Raw genomic sequence first — 17,500 nt, 5'->3', positions numbered from 1 at the left:
TTATTCTATATGCTTGGTACTTATTCTATCAGATTCTTTTACCGACCTACTAAGTTATAGGGACGTGCACAAACCAACATCGGTTGTCAAGCTCTGTGTGTGGTGGGGACAAACATACACACACACATACACACATATATATTTGACGGGTTTCCGTCTCCCAAATTCACTCACAAAGGCTTTATTTAGTTTAGGGTTATAGTAGAAGACATTTTCCCAAGATGCCGTGAAGTGGGACTGAAACCGAAACCACATGGTTGAAAAGTAAGCTTCCTAACCAGCCAGCTATATTTGTGCATATTACATGTTTAAGCAATAATTTTGAAATTTCAGGTTTTATAAGCAAGGGCAATGACCAAATAATATGCATCCAGCAAGTTCAATTTTGTGTCTTTTATAGTCTTGATGTCCTAATCAAAGGAGATAAGGCACCACAAATGACCTTTTTCAGAGTTTCCGTGAATGGTGGGAAGAAGCGGGGAAGTTATTCTCAAACTGGCAGAAGCCAGATTATAAACTATCTCGGAAAGGTGATGCTGATGTGGTTTATGTTCAGTTTAACTATATAACATTGAATGGATCGATATGTAGAAAAAATATTTGTTGGCCTTTGCCCTCATACATTAAGTATAATGCGTTTGATATGAAAAAAAATGTAGTATATGTAAGCGTATGAATACACACACACACTCACACACACACACACACACACCACACACACACACACGCACACACACACTCACATATAAGTGTGTGTGTCTTTTTTTCAGCATATTTGATTGTTAGAAATGTGTTTGATGTAAAATATAGACAGGCAGGCAGGCAAATAGATAGATAGATAGATAGATAGATAGATAGATAGATAGATAGATAGATAGATAGATAGATAGATAGATAGATAGATAGATAGATAGATAGATAGATAGATAGATAGATAGATAGATAGATAGATAGATAGGGATTATTTTTGGAAATATCAATAATTTTGTTATAACTATCAAGATATAAAATTGCTGTAATGTTTTTCAAACGAACAAAATCTTTAAAGCTCTGCCAATCTTCTATTTTTGCTGTTTATTTCCCGAGAGAATTGTAGTATTTGAAGCATAAAGAATTTTGTAGCATTAGGCATTATAGGGTTAAACATCCACGGGAGCAAGATAAATGGGTGGGGAAGAGTTATAGAAGGCTGAAATTCAGAGAAAGCATAATTGGCGAAGTGTTTACTCTCGGAGCTGGTAATGATGAAACGAGTATGACGTAACGATGATAGGAGAGGGAGGAGAAGAAGAAGAAAAAAGGAGGAAGAGGAGGGAGGGACTGTGGACTGATAGAGAGGGTATGTAATTTGATTCATTATCAACTCAAACGCTGTTGGGTTCAGCATGAACCATAAATTCCTTATCCGAATCAATATAGCCATCGTTTATGCACACATTAGCCAATGTGTTCTAGCCTCATTTGCATCCTCAATTCACTTGCACGAGCCCCTACATGGGTGCTAGGCTTGCTAGTAATAACAGCCAAGTCTCCAGCATTTTGCACCCTGTCGTCTTTTTTTTTAAAAGATAAGTAATGATATAATATAGTCCTAAATTCTGGCTGAAAAAAATTAGTTGGTCATGGTCAAGATGTCACTAATCGGAGATCTACTCGATGAGGATTAACTTAGTTCTAAACCAGTGGTTCTCAACCACTTTTTACATATGGACCCCTTTGCTTACTATTTTATTATGGTGGACCCCCAGAGTCACTTGATGTTTAAAAACATCATCGTTTTTGCATCTGGCTTGCAAGATTCTTTATATGAATTCGTGTGTTGAAACAAGTTTTGCGGTGTCTAGAGAGAGTCATTATGTTAATATTATTAACACACGCACTGGTTCAATTCCACTCCTTAATTATTAATAGTTTATAATCTGGCTTCTGCCAGTTTGAGAATAACTTCCCCGCTTCTTCGCACCATTCACGGGAACTCTGAAAAAGGTCATTTGTGATGCCTTATCTCCTTTGATTACGACATCAAGACTATAAAAGACACAAAATTGAACTTGCTGGATGCATATTATTTGGTCATTGCCCTTGCTTATATATATCCAACTAACTAATCGATTGTTTGTTTAATTTGGTTAAACAGTAAATCATTTGTTTTGTTTGTCAAAGCTCTTTCGTTGTTACATCCAACCTTTTCAATGACTTTTGGCTTAATCCGTTACGGAGGCCGCGTTTGTTTGCTTGAGACTTGTTGCGTGCTAGTGTTCGCGTGTGCTTGCGTATGTATGTATGTATGTATGTATGTATGTATGTATGTATGTATGTGTGTGTGTATGTATGTATGTATTCTCTGTATTTATGTGTGAGTGCTTGTGTGTGTGTGCTTGCGCGTGTTTGTATGCGTACTTCTGTTCTTTGATGCGTGCGTGCTTTAGTGAGTCTACATGTATGAGTTTTGCGTGTAAGCACGTGCACTTGCTGTGCATGCATGTGTGCCCATATACGTCTTTGTGTGTACGCGTGTGTGTTGAGTGTGTAAGTATGGTCAAAAGCGAAACAAATGACTTACTGTTTAACCAAATTAAACAAACAATCGATTAGCTAGTTGGATATTTAGCCAATTGATTATAATAAAGGTGTAGAATTGAACCAGTGCGTGTATTAATGATATTGGCATAATGACTCTCCCTAGACTTTAAAAAGTTTAAAAACTAATTTTATAGATACTTCTATCAAAATCCCTATTTTGTTTCTCAAACATTAATTTACGTAGGTTGAACTATGTGAAATGCTGGAGAAAGAAATATATCTGTCTATTGCAATACATACATTTAAATGAAAACTTTTCACGGACCATTAAAATACTACTGTTGGTCCCCAATTTACTATCTTAGTAGCGTGGACCCCAAAACTTTATATATGAACCCCAGAGGTCAGACGGACCCCGGTTGAGAACCACTGATCTAAATAAAGGTTTATTTATTTGGTTTTCTCTAATCACTGAATCTTGTTACATTTGCTTTAAACTAGTGAGGTGTGGACATTATTACATTGGTGCGCTGGAATTTTAAACTTCGTTAACAATCCTGTTATTGGATGTCATTACATGAAGTTTGTATGCTTTTTTTCCTCCTTTTACTTGCTTCAGTCATAGGACTGCACCATTTTGAAAGGTTTTGGTCAAAAAGTCGATCTCAGTACTTGTGTTTTTTTTGGGTTTTTTTTTTTAGATTTAAGTCTTGTATTTAATCTTATTTCTTTATTGCCCACCAGGGCTACACACAGTGGGGACAAACAAGGACAGACAAACGGATTAAGTCGATTACATCGATCCCGTGCGTAACTGTTACTTAATTTATCTACCCCGAAAGGATGAAAGGCAAAGTCGACCTCGGCGGAATTTGAACTCACAACGTAACGGCAGACGAAATCCCGCTAAGCATTTCGTCCGGTGTGCTAACGTTTCTGCCAGCTCGCCGCCTTGTCTTGTACTTAATCTATTGGATTCTTTCGCTGAATCGCTAAGTTACGAGGCCGTACGTAAACCAACACCGGTTATCAAGCGATGGGGTAACAAATCCAAAGATTCATTCAAACACATTTATATAGACAGACACACACATAAATATATACATATATATATGAAGGCTTTCACACAGTTTCCGTCTACGAAACTCACTCACAAGTCACTGGTCAGCACAGAGCTATAGTAAAAGACACTTGTCTGAGGTGTCACGTTGCAGGACTGAACCCGAAACCATGTGTGTTGCAAAGCTTGCTTCTTAACCACATAATCCTGCCTGCGCCTATAAACAGCCATGCCTATGTTTTTAGTTGTCGGTAAATACATCAGGCTACATAAGCTTTTTTTATTTCAAAATCCAATGTGTGTTACCTGAAAATCTACAGAGTATCTCTGCTAGGAAGCATGTCACTGGTTCGCCATCACTGCTTCCAACTAATAAAAACACCTTACGCTGCAAGTAACTTTTGCAATCACGATTTATTTGTGTCTTCAATATGTACGGTTCCTTTGAGCACTTGTATGAATGATTGAACGCATGAGGTATGTGCGTTAAGGGAGCAAAAATGGAAGGACTCGGAGAAACGCAAAGTAGTATTCATTCACGTAACTTTTTAATGGGTTTTTTTCTTTACGATACGAATCCAAAGAATGCTGAGAGAACTATAAAGTAACAGTAGAGTGGTTGATCTAATCAACTATACATCTACTCAACAAATCTGTATCCTCTGCTTATGTTGGAAATCATAACTGTGATTACAAAGGGAGTATATTTTGAGCGAAAAAGATGAGAGCAGCACATTAAACATAAGATGTTTAATTTCTGTTCTTGTAGTACTATATTCAGAAATTGTTTTCAGATATAATAATACATATTCAGAAACTAAGATAAAGTTAGATATGTCATTCTATGTACAAATGTAACCTAGACTAATAGCTTCAGTACAGTAGCAGACCCTGAAAATAACTGGCATATGTAACTGACTAATCACAGCCTGAAAATTAAAAATTCATTATCTTTTACTTGTTTCCCTCATTAGACTGTAGCCATGCTGGAGCACCGCCTTGAAGAATTTTTCTCGAATGAATCGACACCAGTACTTGTTTTTTAAAGCCTGGTACTTATTCTATCGACTTCTTCGCCGAACCGCTATATTGCAGGCATGTAAACACACCAACACCGGTTGTCAAGTGGTAGTAGGGAACAAACACAGCCACAAAGATACACACGCACATACACATATATTTATACAACGGGCTTCTTTTAGTTTCCGTCTACCAAATTCACTCATAAGGTCTTGGTTAGCCCGAGGCTATAGTAGAAGAAACTTGCCCAAGATGCTACGCAATGGGACTGAACCCGGAACCATGTTTTAGAGAAACAAAATACTTACCACACTGCCACCAAGAGAAATATAAAGGAAATTGGAATAGATTGCCCAGTCGAACTGTCACAAAAGGTTTACCTCCTTGGCACGGTCAGAATAACCAAGGAAGTATTAGACAGCTGAAAAGAGTGAATAACATGGTACCGTAGGCTGCAGGTAGTAAGCTCGCTACGCATGCAACACTCCAGGAGCTCCAACAAAACCTGTTATAAAGAGAAAATGAATAATAATAATAATAATAATAATAATAATAATAATAATGATGATAATAATAATAATAATAATAATAATAATAATAATAATAATAATAATAATGATGATGATGATGATGATGATGATGATGATGATGATGATGACGATGACGATGACTATTATTATTATTATTATTATTATTATTATTATTATTATTATTATTATTATTATTATTAGCACGAAGTTTTGTCAGTGAACAGGTCGCGGACTCAAAGCGATGAAAATATTTTGACAAATTAAACTTAAATCTTGAACTGAACTTAACGGTTTTTGTGTGTTTCTTACTTAGATGGCTTATAAACATCTTCCACACTGCAATTGTTTTCGTTCCAGCACACGATCTCAGATTAAGTCACTCGCTATACAAGTACATCTCCGTAATTATTATTATTATTATTGTTGTTGTTGTTGTTATTATTATTTATTTCTTTATTACCCACAGGGAACTAAACATAGAGGGGACAAACAAAGGGTTTAAGTCGATTACACCGACCCAGTGCGTAACTGGTACTTATTCAATCGACCCCGAAAGGATGAAAGGCAAAGTCGACCTCGGCGGAAATTGAACTCAGAACGTAACGGCAGACGAAATACCGCTAAGCATTTCGCCCGCTGTGCTAACGTTTCTGCCAGCTCACCGCCTTCTTGTTATTATTATTAAGGCGGTGAGCTGCCTGAATCGTTAGCAAGCCGGACAAAATGCTTGGCAGCATTTCGTCCGTCATTTCGTTCTGAGTTCAAATTCTGCCGTGGTTGACTTTGCCTTTCATCCTTTCGGGGTTGATAAAATAATGTAATCGATAAGTTGATAAAATAATGTAATCGATAAGTTGATAAAATAATGTAATCGATTAGTCCCCGCAATCACCCCCACCCACCCCCAAAAATTCAGTCCTTGTGCTTTAGTAGAAAGGATTGTTATTATTATTAAGGCCACTAGCTGGCAGAATCGGGGTCGATAAAATTAGTACCAGTTGAACGCTGGAGTCGATGAAATTGACCTAACTTCTTCCCTGAAAATGCTGGCCTTGTGCAAAAAATTTGAAATCATCATTAGTTTTTGTTTTATTCATGTCGGAAGGATGAAAGTCTGAATTTGAACTCAGATCGTAAAGGGAGTTAACTAAATGCCATAATCACAAAACAGTTTATCTGACACTCTACTGACTCAGCCATTATATGTTTAAAATCATATCATCGCTATTTTGTGTCGAAAGTCCAAAAGTGTCGAAAGTCCAAAACGTTGCTTTTTCAGAAAATGAAAAAATAGTTTCACCTTTCCATTTTTTTTTTTTTTTTTACGTTAGAAGCAGTTTCACCTTAACAATAATACTTTGTTGGGTGCATAAAATCCTAACTCCATGCATGTATGATATTTTCAGTCAGAAATATTTTTGCAAAACTGTCGTATGTGGGACTTACTACATTTCTGAAAAATGCTAAGCCATTGTACTACACTTTGATAATTTTTATATCTTGGCATCTGAAGCAGCTTGAGATACGACAGTTTGACAAAAAGAACTGGCTATTTCAAGTAAAATGAAATATTGCAAAACGTGCATTTGGCCAAATTTGGACATTCGACAGTTTAACATAATAGCAACGATATGAGTGAACGTTTATCATTACATATGCGGTGGCATATGTTTCTTGCTCAGTGACACAAGGTAAGAGTACTATGGAAGTGTTCACTAAATCTAAAATTACACTGGCCTAAAAACTATTATTTATTATATATATATTATATATATATATATATATATATTATATAATATATATATATATGTGTGTGTGTGTGTGGTGTGTGTGGTGTGTGTGTGTGTGTGTGTAAAAAATATATATAAAAATACAAAATGGGACAAGAACGCAAAACATTCAAATAGATGACACAAAAAACGGACGAGTCATTCGAAGCCTCTAATCTTCAGTCAAGAAGAGGATCATCCTCGCAATTTCGGCTGATTAATCTTGAGATCGCTCCGATCCGGCCAGCCTCCAAAGAAAAACTAAGCTAACGAGCATTAGATTTCTTGGAAAAAGGATCGAATGTATACGATACAAGGACAGAAAAACGGACGGTGCCACACGAATATAAATACAAAAAACAAAAGGTAATACGAATATAAATACAAAAAACAATAATAATAATAATTAACAGGACAAAAACACTATAGATATATATATTATATATATATATATATATAATATATATGTATATATTGTTACCCCTTTAAAGCTCCATGACCAAGTGGTTCTGATACTTAAAATAAGTATGAGACCGTAAAAAGAATACTGGGATTGATATTACCGATTAATCTTGTAAGTCTGTGCGCCAGCTTGCCCGCAGTTTAATACTAAGAGGAGTATAAGAGAGAGTAAAAGAATAGTGTCTAATCGCTATATACTGCTCACCATGGTGCCGAGAATAAGTAGCTCATAGCAAAATTTTTGTAGTAATGCAAATTACAACTGGCCAAAAGAAAATAAAGAAGAAAATTAAATTAAATGTTAAACATAAAAAATTTCTATGAAATTCACTGGAAATTCGTCTTTTATTTGAATGACGTTAACGACCTACTCTAATTTTTTGTTTTCTTTCTTCAACTAAAACGGAAATTTCACTACACTGAAAAAATTATTTTATCGTATGTCATTCCGTTCCGTACGTCACCACCTTTCTGAATTATCAAAACTCATGATATTGGCCCACTTAAGTCATTTCCTTTAGCTCACATTTTGTAATTATATAAATTACTATTATGTGATGCTTTTTACTTGTAAAATAGCTGCCACTTTATATGTTGACAAAGATTAGGTTTTCCCCTAAGCATGAACATTCAATTTTCCGTGAAATTAACTCAGTTCCCTGAAATTATTCCTCTTCTACTTCCCTTAACCCTTTGTCTGTGTTGTACATCACCTGTGATACGCAAGATATATTTCCCTAGCGTCCATGCATCATATATTCTACACATTACCATTTTCTTCAATGTCAGAAAAAAAATATATATATATATAATAAATACATATATATATATATATATATATAATATATATATATATATATATATATATATATATATATGTACATGGTCTTTCATAAATATATTTAAATACATAGATATGCATATATACAAATGTACACATACATACGCATACGTATACATATGCATTCATACATAGGCAAACATACAGACGAGCATAGATAGAATAAAGATACCGTTGTATACAGTAAAGTTCGCTTAATCTGGTATCAACTAATCCGATAAACCCGATTGTCTAGCTCTTTTTGTCACACTTCACCAATTACTTTCTTTCTACACGCCATCTCTAGCATCCGATCACTCCGTCAAGTTCACATTAAACTATCACCTAAGTTCTTTATATCCACCTTTATCTAGTTATATATTGTTCATCTAATAATGAAAATGTCCTCCGATGTCAATATGAGAAACCAAATTGAGAAAGATCCGGAAATTGAAATAATACGTTTGAAAAGAGTTGGAAACTAGAGTACTATATTGCGTGAATATAACATAGATTCTTCAACGTTGAATGATATTAAGAGACAAAACGGATAAATACAATTTATGGCAGACTCAGAAACAAATAAAGATGTTGTTGTGTGGCAAACATTAAAAAATACCAAAACTATTATAGTTGCGATGTTATTTAAGCGCTTTCGTGCAAACGCTATTTAAGCGCCCACCAGTTCCAAAGCCAATAGAAAAAGCCAAACTATTACAGAAAATTATGGATAATGCAGAGATTGTGTACTTACAATTGCATGGTTTAGAAATTTGTATGGCATCATACACTAGACTTGTCGGTCAGAATGAAGGAAAATATTGAAATTGCTCAAAAATATTTAGATATATTTGAGGATCGAATTTTTAAAAAATGATTTTGGTTTATCTTACTATTAGGTCGTCAAGTATGAAATCTATAGTAAGGTATATGGTAAACTTTGACAGCTGCTCATTTTGCGCCATTATTATATTTTGACAATCTTTAATTTTTTTTTAGAAAGCTGACTCATCTATTTCTTTATTCTAACTCATTTTGTGCTTTATAAATCGTTTTTTGCTGTTTTTGTTTAGAGATGGATTAGTCGGAAATTCGTACAGTTTAGAAATAAGAATTCCTTCTTGGAAACACACAGACAGCTCGAAATGTTAATGGAGTATTTCTTTCTAATGTTATTACACAGCAGACAGTATCTAGTTGGTTTGCAAAATTTCGTTCTGGTAACTTTGACCTCATAAATGAGCAAGGCGGTCGACCAGAAACAAAGGTGGATAATGACGAACTGAAAGCCATTGTCGAGTCAGATCCATCTCAAAGTGCCTGTGAAATATCGTTGCTGTTTGGTGTTAGAAAGCAAACAATATTGACTCACCTAGTTCAAATCTGTAAACTGAAAAAGTTGGATAAGTGGGTTCCACGTGAACTCACTGAAAATCAGAAACAGCAACGTTTGGAAGCCTGCATTATGCTACTTTCTCGTCACAAAAATGAATCACTTTTTAATCGAATTGTAACGTGTAATGAGAAATGGATCCAATACAACAACCGTAAACGTTCAGCACAATGGTTGGACAAAGGCGACCCACCAAACCACAGTCCAAAAAGCAAAGTTAATTAAAAGAATCTGATGGTATATGTTTGGTGGTCTGGCGCAGATGTGATCCATTATGATTTCATTAAACCTGGTTCATCAATCACAGCCGTAGTATACTGCAACCAACTGGACCAAATGATGTAGAAACAAAAATACAGCCTAGATTAGTCAACAGATCCACTCCTATTTTATTGCAAAACAACGCCAGACCACACATCGCAAAAATGACATTGGCGAAACTACAGGAGTTGGAAGTTCTCCATCATCCACCATACACACCTGATCTTGCCCCACTGACTACCACTTCTTCCAGAATTTGGATAACTTTTTGATAGGAAAAAAATTTAATTCCGACGATGCTGTAAAATAGACCTTCCAAGAATTTTTTGACTCTTACAGTTCCATGCTGGACAAGCTACCGCTGAAATGGCAAAAGGGTATTGACAATATGGATGCATACATTGATGAATAAAACTATTCCTTGTATTTAGAAAACTTGTTTTTCTTTTCTACAAATTTCATACTTGACGACCTTATATAAAATACGTTGTCTGTATGTGTGTCCTCTATGCAAGGCCAAACCTCTGGATCAATCTGTAACCATACGTGGGGTAAATGAATAATTTGACCTGGAAAATAATAATACGGTTTTGATTTCTTTTTTTATCAAAAATAAATAATATTGCTTTATATGTATAACAAGAGAACTCAGAGAGCGCAAACTTCTGCCAAGGCTTCTCAACGATTAGCGGGAGATGATTTTTAAAATGAGAATATCTGAAATAAATTTGACTGCTCTCACAAACGAGAATACTAAAAATGAACCTGATCGCTCTCAAAAATTAAGGAAAAAAAAAGCGGAAAAATAATCCAGAATCCTAGTCCGGTACCTGATCGACCCCAATGGTAGTCATAGAATGTAAAGGTGGGTGTACCGGTCGTGTTTGTAATACTGTGTGTGTCGTCTGCAGTGGAAACAGCGACAGTTTTCTCTATAAAGACCTTTTTTAGTCTGTCCACTGATATACTGTCATTACCACCATTAAGGTCTATAGGGAAAATTTTAGATCGACTCCAAAATCAAATCAGTTCGTGCCAGTCATGAGGCTAAACATCCCTGAAAGTTTCATCCGAATCTATCCAGCGGTTCTTGTGATATCTCGTCCACGGACAAACAAACAAACACAACTAAGAACAATATCTTCCGCCTTCTCTAAAGCGGAGGTAATATCCCTTCTTCAAACCGTTTTGTCAATGTCAGCTTCTTGTGTCTGGCGTTCTGACGTAGTAACTAAGTAACCAGCTATTTACACACACACATGTGTGTACATCATTACAGTTGTGACGATTTCTGATAGAAAAGAATTTCTAAAAGTACTTTCATTTCTTTATGTTCTCCAGCTTTCTATTTGTGTTTCTCTGCGTACGGGTTCATTTCTGTAAAGAAATTTTCCAATGTCAACAGGTCTGCTTCATATATAAGATATATATTTATGTGTGTGTAAATTCATTCCACATGGAGATAGACTCCTGTTTTTGATATGTCAACAGGTCTGTTAATATATATTAATGTGAATGTGTGTGTAAAAATACATTCAATACGGAGATAGACGCCTTCTTTTTCAAATGTCAACAGGTCTGTTTCATATATATGATGTATATTATTATGTGTGTGTGTGATATTCACACACACACACACACACACACACACACACACACACATACACACACCATCTCCATACGGAGATAGCGGCCTTTTTTCATATGCCAACAGGTCTGTTTTATATATATATATATATATATTATATATATATATATATACATAAAAGTAAATAAATGGCACAACGAAGTACAGATATTTACTGGAAAATAGCGAACGTAATAAATACGACGTTAATATATATATATATACATATATATATATATATATTATATATATATATATATAATATATATATATATATGACATATATTTGTGTGTCCTCTATGAACGGCCAAACAGCTTTCCATTTGTGTATCCGTAAGTAAAGGATCATTTCCGAATAAAATTTCAATTTTCAACAGGTCTGTTTTATATATATAAGATATATATTTATATGAGTGTGTGTGTGAGAAAAAATTCATACAGAGACACCTTTTCTTTCATTTACTTTATCAATTGTCAACAGATCTGTTTCATATACATAAGATATATAGTTGTGTGCGTGTGTGTGAGAGAGAGAAAAAATTTCATACGGAGAATGACGCCTTTTTCTCAATTAATTGAATGAGGTACTATATATTGTACATTGATTTTCCAATACATATTTCGGATATTTTTGGAACAAGCCGCCTTATTAGCACTTGATATTTCACATTTGAATCCTATATGATTATTTTTGGCACAACTCTACTTATTAACACTGGATATTTCTATTTAAATTCCAATGTGAATAATTATACTTGTATGTTGATAACTAACATTACATTGTAGTTGTGACTAACATTCAAAGTTGTTGGGATGCACTGTGTAGACCCTTTCCAGTGTTGAATCTCTCTTGATTCCTGGATGCCCTTCAACAGTCTGACCGATGACATATCTCTTTCATTGTTTAGTTCTCTGTTGTCATGTGAGACTTCTTGCTAGAAAAGAGTCGAAGCAAAAGGATCTGTGCAACAAAGCTCAACGAAAGCAGTCAATGTATTTGAACCTGGAGCTTCAAGTTGCTGCTGGAGACGTTGTGCATTGTTTGGATTAAAGTATACTCGTTGGCCATTCATTAGATGTACAGTTAGATGGATAACAGTTGGATGCCGTTCATGCAGTGGAAAGTCTCCAGGCTGTCTCATTGCTGCTGCTGATGCTCTGCAGTACCCACTAATCTTCTGGCAAGGGCAAGCTGGACATCATTTTAACATTTCACAAGTAGATCCTAGCAAAAAACAGCCCGCTAACAGGAAGGTTTCAGCCAATGACTACTACGCTTACATGCTGATGATCCGCCCTGCCAATCCAAGCCATCTTCTGCAGTACCGTGACCTCTTCCATCAATTCCTGGTTGATGCGTATGCAAAGGTTGACAGCGAGCGCTTTCTCTTCATTCGCCAACATCAGAAAAAGCTATATGCGGAGTCATATGTCCACCTGTACGATGCCATTGCAGCAGATTGTGATGTCAGCAACATGGGACAGTTGGTCATTCTGCCATCTACATTCATTGGAAACCCTCGGTATATGCACAAGAGAACGCAGGATGCAATGTCATATGTCAGGACATATGGACGGCCTGATCTTTCGTGACTTTCACTTGCAACCCTCTGGTGGGATGAAATCAAGGCCCTGCTTCTACTAGGACAACGTTCTCATCATAGGCACGACCTTTTTGCACGTTTTTCGGCAAAAGCTGTTGAAGATGTCAGCATGTAACTCTCACTGTGAAAGTATGTATGCAAGTATGTGAACAAAGCGTCAGACATGGCTGCTTTTGGCCTTCAGGAGGTAAACAAGAATGATGAGGTGACAAGCTACCAGATGGCATGCTACACTAGTAGCAACGAGGTAGCCTGGAGAGCGTTTAATTTTCCAGTGTATGAACGGCATCCAACTGTTATCTATTTAGCTGTACATCAAGAGAATGGCCAGCAAGTATACTTTGATCCAGACAATCTACAACATCCTCAGCGGCAACTTGAAGATCCAGGTTAGCTATCTGGGATGCCACCTCACCACTTACACTTAAAAAGGGGGCCCCGATCATACTGCTCAGGAATTTGGATCCACCGTGTTTGTGCAATGACACCAGACTGGTGATGAAATCGATGCGACCCCATGTCCTAGAGGCAACAGTTATGATTGGGAACTATAAGGGTAAGGATGCCTTCATTCCATGGATCCCGTTAATCCCATATGACCTCCCCTTTGAATTTAAACGGTTCCAGTTCCCAGTGAAACTAAGTTTCGCTATGACAATAAATAAATCTCAAGGACAGTCTCTCAAGGTTGTTGGACTTCACCTTGCTTCTCCTTGCTTCTTTCATGCGCAATTATATGTAGGATGTTACCGAGTTGGAAGTACCCAAAATCTTTTTATTTATACACCAACTAAAGGACACATTCAAAACGTTATATATTTAAAAGCTCTAGATAATTAAACTGCGATTGATTTCCGGATTTTTCAATACGTTTGTTTATACTCATGTCATGTGATAGAATTTTTGTTGAATGTATTTGTTAATAGGAGAGGAGCACCCCTAGGGCAGTTCTTCTCAAATTTATGCATTTTCAGGTTCAACGTGTTTCAAATTGAAGGTGATTCCAAAGACTAAGAACTACCTGCTTTTTTTAACAATTTTAACAGTGAGTTGGTACCTCAGCTAATAACTGTTGAAAACTGCATAATCTATGTTTCATCTTACTTAGAGATTTAAAAGACATACTTAAATTTCATTATTTTCTGTAACCTGGGAAACGCCAGGTTATTAACGTATAAAGTTGGTATCTCAGCTACTAGGAGGTGAGACCTGCGTAGTCTGTTTCATGTTAGAGATCTAAAAGGCATTTTTGAATTTCATTATTTTCTTTAACCAGGGCAACCCGGGTATTTCTGCTAGTCTAAAAATAAAATTAGCTTCAAAACACCAGCATATATGATAATCTCCGATAGTGCTTCACCGATAGTGGACAATATACCTTAGGAATGAGAGTCCAAGTTTGAAATTTCCCCAAGACACCTGATAAAGGCTGAAGGATATATAAGCCGAAACGTTGTGTTAACAACAAACAAAATGAGGACAAATATCCGTCAAATATAAATAATGTAAATAATATAGCAATGTTGTTGCTCTATTCATTAGCAAAGTCTTCGAACGTATCTGGTATGTAAAGCTCTTATCAAAACTTTTCACCTGCAGCTGGTAGTTTTCTATCAGATTACATCATTCCATCATACGTGGTCTGATCAATATGTATCCGGACTGTTGCCATAGTAACGATGCTAAAGCACGCAGAGTGAAGCCGCTTGGCAGAGATTGACCTTGACCTCTGCTGTGTATGCGCACTAAGTTTTAACGTCCTAACTCACTTCCGCTATTTATAGCAATACTTCGAAGAAAGGTGTGATCAGACCTCGTATATTGAGGGAACTCTTTCTATAGTTCTGTTATACCCCCAACTGCCTTCTTTCTATATGTCAATGATCTACTTACCTCCACATTGAACAATATCCACTCTGTAGCAGATGACACGACTCTTTATTCCTTACTAACCAGTCTTTATACATGCATCATCCACATGAAACAGACATTTCATACCAATCCTACATTCATTCCATAAATGGAGACCGCGGGAGCATCCTCCAGTGGGGCTATTCCAGCCCTTTTAACACCAAAACAACTTACTGAAGTACTACTCATAACAAGAAAGCACTATTGCACTATAACCCACTCTAAACATGAACGGCATTCAGCTGGAGTCCTCTCAACCTCACTCTCATCGAAGATCTCTCCTTAGCATAACAAGAACAGCATCCCACTATAGCCTTTATCTTTAGGACCAAACGATATTTCAGTCCCCAACAACTATCAACATTCTACAAGGCTTAAGTGAGCCCCACAATGGAGTATTGTTTCTAAATTTGAGACGCACACTGACAACCTTGATCACGTCCGGTGAAAAGACACTCAGCTGATTGGTATTCCATCACAGTCGGACACACTCCACAAATCTGATGTCCGCTCTTTTTTTTTCTACCACTATTATAATGGTCTCTTTTCTTGGAACTAGCTGGTCTCGTACCACTACCAATCAAACACCCCCGTACTACTCGTCTCACAACCTCATGTCATCCTTAGTTTGTCGACATCCTCTTTCTCCGCCCTAACCTCTATGCACTATCATCCATACCTAGAAATTCAACCTTCTGGAATCTCTGATCCTTTCTTCTCTTATTGCAGTAAGATCTTTAATTTAAGCCAGTTATTTTTAGAAGAGGGTATTAATGGAAACCACCAATCTCAGTACTTAACTGGCACTTTATTTTATCGACCCCAGAGACATAACAGAAATAGTAGACGATGGTAGGATTTCAACTCAGAACACAAAGAGGTGGGAAACACGCGAGGGTCTGAAAAGCTCCTGGCTTTGGGTAAAATAAAATACAGGAGGACTAGATAATCATGATTTTATTCCAACTATTTCCCTCTCAGATTCACAAATTTATTGCAGCAATCCTACTTACCTCCACATTTTCTAAACCCTGTAAAATAACTCGGAAGGTGGGGCCTCCAGCCTGGCCTTTCGTGATACCCTTAAAGCGAGGAACTTTTCAGCACCCTCTCGTTTCGTCATCATCATCATCCTGGACATTACTGTATTGATTCCTAGGACTCATAGGAACAGTTATCTGGGGTTTTTGTGGCGTATAAGTGAGCGAAATCACATTCCCCTCGAACAAAACCCAGTCCACCGCAGAGTTTTTTATTTATAGCAGAGTAGACTGGACTAACATGAAATGAAATGTTCTGTTCATGAATACAACACACTGCCCGGTCCGAGAATTGAATCCACGATCTTGCGAGCAACACCCTAACCATTAGGCCACGCATCTTCACAGAGAAACACACCGCAATGTTTTTTTTTCTTCCAACACTCTGGAGAATATTGCCGGCTCACTGCCTAGATTTTCATCAGAATAATAGATGCAATTTATGAACAATCACAATAAATACTTCTGTCTCCAAGCGTAAGAAAGCATACAATGGTATAATTCAAAATAAACAGTGGAGCTTATAACAAAGAAATGCTTCATTATATCCGTTCTTGATAATAAGAAAAAAAATCGGAACCACTGCTAAGAACTACCAAGTACTCGGATAATGTCCGCTGGATGGACAGTATCTGATCAACAAAGACAGCTTGTGGCGAGACAGGTGATTCGTCATATTGTTCGATAAATTCACTGGATTTTTTTTCTTCTTCTACTTGGCAATTCATCATCATGAGTCTGAAAAGAGGAAAACTTTATTCAAATTTCAAAAACGATAAACAAAAGTGTTGAAGGAAGAATAGAGCTACAAAATGTCATAAAACACTATGATGGAAATGTTTTTTTTGTTAATTCAAATAATAGTAGAAAGGTTGAAAATAAATGGGAGAAAGAAGAAACAGGAAAGCACATTTATCTGACAAAGAAAGCAATATTTATTTATTTTTAATTTGGATTCGTATTCTATTCATTAATTTCATTTGGTATTGCCTCTATCTCAGATGAAATTTGAATTTGAAAAAAGAAATGTTCAAGTTTGGAACGCTTTCGTTGTAAAAAGAATATCCGAATTCCCACAAAAGATGAGACGGTGATGTTTGGGAAAATGCCTAAGAAGTACAAAAAAAGTTAGGGAAAAAAAGGATAGTTAAGGTTTGATACGGTTTCAAATTTTGAAAAAGGCCTCGGATTTCCATAAAAAAAGGTAACGGCTGGAACGCTTTCGTTCTAACATTTAATAAATAAATTCTGATTCACTGCTGACCTGACCGTTGATATATTCGTATTTTTTTTATAGCTAAGATACAAACAATTGAGTGTCTATACGATTTGCTATTACGATCTCATAACGAATTTCTCATTAGGACCCAGCAATTTCGGTATAACAGAATTACACTTGTGTATGTATTGGGTTGGCAAAATAAGTCTGTTCGGTCCCATAAATGTAAAAATAAGACAAGTTTTAAACGCAAAACCAATT

The 17,500-nt window shown here is 36.2% G+C and overlaps 1 long non-coding RNA gene across 2 annotated transcripts; it reads left to right on the top strand.

The window, feature by feature from the left end:
- The first annotated feature begins 11,064 nt into the window (after window positions 1–11,064).
- LOC118767138 lies at window positions 11,065–17,283 on the top strand. 2 transcript variants are annotated; one of them, XR_005003038.1, is made up of 2 exons: window positions 11,065–11,152; window positions 17,022–17,283. It is a non-coding gene; the product is annotated as an uncharacterized LOC118767138 (long non-coding RNA). The 2 variants fall into 2 exon arrangements; XR_005003037.1 differs by lacking the exon at window positions 11,065–11,152 and adding an exon at window positions 11,178–11,329.
- Window positions 17,284–17,500: the final 217 nt, after the last annotated feature.

Source organism: Octopus sinensis, linkage group LG19 (genome assembly GCF_006345805.1).
Source record: "Octopus sinensis linkage group LG19, ASM634580v1, whole genome shotgun sequence".
Lineage (NCBI taxonomy): Eukaryota > Metazoa > Mollusca > Cephalopoda > Octopoda > Octopodidae > Octopus > Octopus sinensis.
Note: the sequence above shows the minus strand (reverse complement) of the source record. Positions and strands in the feature narration are given on the sequence as shown.